At 42.4% G+C, this 4455-nt stretch overlaps 1 long non-coding RNA gene across 1 annotated transcript in view; it reads right to left on the bottom strand.

The window, feature by feature from the left end:
* Positions 1-1010: 1010 nt before the first annotated feature.
* LOC308463677 overlaps positions 1011-4455 on the bottom strand; it is a 9947-nt gene continuing 6502 nt past the window's right edge. Inside the window, exon 4 of the long non-coding RNA XR_013979678.1 lies at positions 1011-1203. This is a non-coding gene — a long non-coding RNA (uncharacterized lncRNA). The remainder of the gene's footprint in view (positions 1204-4455) is intronic.

Raw genomic sequence — 4455 nt, 5'->3', positions numbered from 1 at the left:
TACAGATTAGTCCTAATGATGCTGGCAGCCACAGCCTCTTCTGCGTCTCTCACACCACAAGCTGTTTTGATCACAACACTTTGGCAACAATTAGAACTTCTCTTGCAGCACTCACTGCATCTCCAGCAGGCTCTTGCTGTTCCAGAGATGTCCAGCTGCTCTCGTGAGTTTTTAGGAGGGCTTCCCCCACCCCCATAAAATAGGTCAGGAGAGACAAAGTACAATGGCAACTGAACCCATATGGAGAAGAGGTGACTCCTCTTCAAGGATCCTTGAGCATATTGAGGTGTCAGTTTCTGAAGTCTTCCCTCAACCCTTGCCCTTCCCAATGACCATAACTCAGGAGAGGGCCAGTGGCAGAATCCATGCTTTGCAAGCAGAAGGGCCCAGGTTCAATTCTAGGCATCTCCAGGTAGGGCAAGGAGAGACCCCCGGAGAGCTGCCGCCAGTCAATGTACTGTTGACAACACTGAGTTAGATGGACCTGTGGTCTGACTCAGTATACAGGCAGCTTCCTGTATTCCAGCAGAGCTGGATCTGGAATGAGTAAGAGCCAAGCCTATTGCTTCCTTAAACAATATGGAAATACAGTGGGTTGGATCCCCAGTTGTATCTGAAGTTCCCCTCCCTTCTTGTTGGTGGTCACATTGGGGTGGGGGAGGCACTTTGTCACTTATTTTCCAAAGGGCAATTAAGGTTGAGATTCTCCAACAGTTTAGGTGAAGTCCCCAAAATAGCCTTTTAAGAAAATGGCCTAGACCATGAAAGAACCCAAAGGGTAAATGGGATGGATAAATCTGGCAGTTTCGTTTTTTCTAAGTTTCTCCCTTTTTCCTATCTTAAATTCAGTTGGCCATATTTTGACATCAATTTGCATTTTGTTAAAAATAAAACCTGCTATTTTCACTAATACATGCATTTTTACCCAGACTTTCTCCTAATATACATACTTCAGTAAAGAAAAGAAAAATGGTTGCGGAACTGCATTGCAAATTCTAGAGAAGTGCAAATTTGAAAGGATAGCATTTTAATTCACTTTTTTTGTGAGGGGAGTGTGAATTAAATAAGTCTGCATTAATATGTGGACTGCACAAAATATCTCCCCTATCCCTTATGGTGATGATCAGCTTCGGTAGTTAAGGCTCTTAACGGTTATGGGCCTTGCAGTTCCTTGACTCCACTGATTTCTGGTGCTGGTTTTGGCTGCAAGGGAAAAAATATATAAGCCCATTGAGGACTCTGGTTAGAAGAAGATCAACTGAGAATGTAAATGATATAAGTTGAAGATCATCTGTTCAGTGTCTAGTGGCAATTGTCTGTGTCATAAAACAACAGCAATGGTGTTCTCTTTTTATCCTGCAAATTCAGGCAAGCTTAAGTAGAGCTGTTTATATCTATCTTGGGACAGCCACCAGTGAGAAAATATCACACTGGCTAGCTGATATCTCAGCCATTCCGCTTTATTCTACCCTTTTTTCTTATGAGCCTTCCCTGCTTTCTCAATCTCACCCCCCAACAAAAAAAAATATTCAGTTGCATTAAGTGACTTTAAGAATTTATTACTTTTCAGTGAAATGGGCAGGGTGAAAGGAAGGGACATTCATCAGGCATGTTAACAATTTAATTAAAGGGATGTTAAATACAATCTCAATACAGAGAGCTAAGTACATTGTGTCCATGTATCTCCCCCCTCCTCCCCCCCACCTATATTTTACAAGCTCAATTCTTTGCCAAAATCACATTCATAAAAAAGTTAAGAGTTGGCTGTAAAAAAATGATATAAGAAGGGGGGAAATTGCTGGGGAAGGCAGCAGGATTCCAGTGGCACTGGGAGGCCGTTTTACTGTCATATGGCTTACATATTTAGACATTATTCCAAGAGATAAGAACAGTGGTGCCATTCACACAGGAGAATCGAAATGAGAGCATATGTGTCGCACCCTTTAAATTCAGGTGGCTTCAAGCTGTGTCATATAATCCCAGCCTCAATTAAACTCCCCAAGGTCACCGGTACCCAACCAGGTCAGTCATAAATAAGATGGGTGATAGTCCTAGCCACAGAAAAGCCATATTTATGCTTTGCCCACAATTCAGAGCTATTAAAGGAAGCCTTCACACACACACAGAGAGAGAGAGAGAGAGAGAGAGAGAGAGAGGGAGGAAAGGGAGAAAGGGTCTTCATTCTAGCAATACCATGATGCTTGGCACAATTTTGGATATCAATAACAATGCACAAACAGCCTTTCTCCTGATTGTAAAAAAATTGTACGATGGTCAGCAAGTGCGGTATGCTGAGCATGATATTATTTATATTATAAAAATAACATATACATTGGATATCAGTCTATATTCAGGGAGAACAGAAGAGTATTTTCCCGAATGAAACATCCTAACTTCTGCAGAAAAAATATTAGGAGGGCATCCAAAATCTCCTGCCTGCCCCAAATGACAAATGTCCAAGAGCTGTTTATATGAGGAGTGTGCACAGACCCCAAGATTCACCATGAATCTCTGTGTGTATGAATATTCTGGTCTGTTTGTGAGCCGCTCTGTGCATTCTCTGCTTCAGTTTGTGATTCAGCTCCTCGACTGCTCTGAATAAAACGATGCTCTGTGTTCTACCATGCTCTGTAATGGGAAATATAACACCAGCTATAACATTTCCCCTGGTTCGGTCCCCGGCATCTCCAGGTGGGGTTGCGAGAGAACCCTGTCTGAAATTCAGGAGAGCCACTGCCAGTCAACCTAGGCCATGGGTAGGCAAACGAAGGCCTGGGGGCTGGATCCAGCCCAATCACCTTCTAAATCTGGCCCGTGGACAGTCCGGGAATCACTGTGTTTTTACATGAGTAGAATGTGTCTTTTATTTAAAATGCATCTCTGGATTTTTTGTGAGGCATAGGAATTTGTTCATTTCCCCCCAAAAATATAGTCTGGCCCCACACAAGGTCTGAGGGACAGTAGGCCAGCTCCCTGCTGAAAAAGTTTGCTGACCCCTGACCTAGGCAATACAGTGGTACCTCGGGTTAAGTATTTAATTCGTTCCGGAGGTCCATTCTTAACCTGAAGCTGTTCTTAACCTGAAGACCACTTTAGCTAATGGGGCCTCCTGCTGCCGCCGCACCGCATGACCACAATTTCTGTTCTCATCCTGAGGCAAAGTTCTTAACCCGAGGTACAATTTCTGGGTTAGGGGAGTCTGTAACCTGAAGCGTATGTAACCCGAGGTACCACTGTACTGAGCTAGATTGGCCAATGGTCTAACTCAATATAAGGCAGCTTCCTATGTTCCTGATGTAGTGAGACAAAAGCTACTCTGCACCATTTCCCATCATGGTTTAGAGGGAAATATTATGATGGGTGGGGTTCAATGAGGTCAATTTCCCTGCCTGATTATCACATATTTATTAAACACCATGGGATTAAATATTTTCTGGCATGTTGATTTCTAAATGTTGACTCTGTTCAGTAGTTTCCATGAAATCATTCATTCATGTCTGTCCAATATTGAATCTTAGTCATCTTCTCTTCAATATGGTATAGTTCTTTCAAAGCTATGGTATAATTATGACACAAATCCATCTCTATGAAGGCTTTGAGGTGGCTTCTGACTGGGAATCTGAAGCTTGTTCTGAATGTACTAAATGATCTACCAAATGTAAGGAAGTTTTTTTAAAATATACTTCTCAATGAAACACCCTTGGTGGCCAGATTAATTGGAGAGCCAACTTATCTCCCTCTTTGAGATCTTAGTTTTTACGGGACGGTAACTATCTTAGTTGGTAAGATTAGTCCTGCCTCATTGCCTTTTCTGCACAAATGGTTGGAGTCAAATTCCATGCTGCGCAAAGTGAATTGCAAGGATAGACTGCCAACCTAAGCACATTTTACCAGAAAAGTCCATTGAAAGGAGAGGGACCGACTTTTGAATAAATGTGCTTATTGTCGGGCTGACAGGCTTCTCGTTTTTGTGTAATGCCTCTTTTGAGAAGGATGATGCTTTTCCTTGATGGAACTAATGGAGAAGATTAAGGCTCATTCGAAAAAGTGATTCATAATGTGTGCAAATAAACAGGAGCTGTGTGCAAATGGCCCGATCAAAACTCTCCATCCTATTTGAAGGCAGAGAAATGGTGAGCAGGGGGAGCATTTCATCAAATTTCTCCAGGGACAGGATAAATTCTCAAGAAGTTTCTCCAATAGTTTCCTCAACTGTGGCAAGAGCACAGTTCCTACCCCCTGCCAGGTTTTCTTTTTTTGCTACTAATGCCTGACAACAATTGTGCATCATCTGCAATCTCTAAGATTTAGCTTTTTTTGGAGGACATCGTGCACATATGTGGCAGGGGGGAGATGGAGTCCATTACAAAAATTGTGTGATATATTCTGAGAAAACTCTGCAATGTGGCCTTTCCTTTGGAATGGGGTAAATGAGAGATCTCAAAAGGTTTCTCA

This window comes from Podarcis pityusensis, assembly GCF_964106645.2.
Source record: "Podarcis pityusensis genome assembly, chromosome: 14".
Taxonomy (NCBI): Eukaryota; Metazoa; Chordata; class Lepidosauria; order Squamata; family Lacertidae; genus Podarcis; species Podarcis pityusensis.
This window is presented reverse-complemented; position numbering and strand designations above follow the sequence as displayed.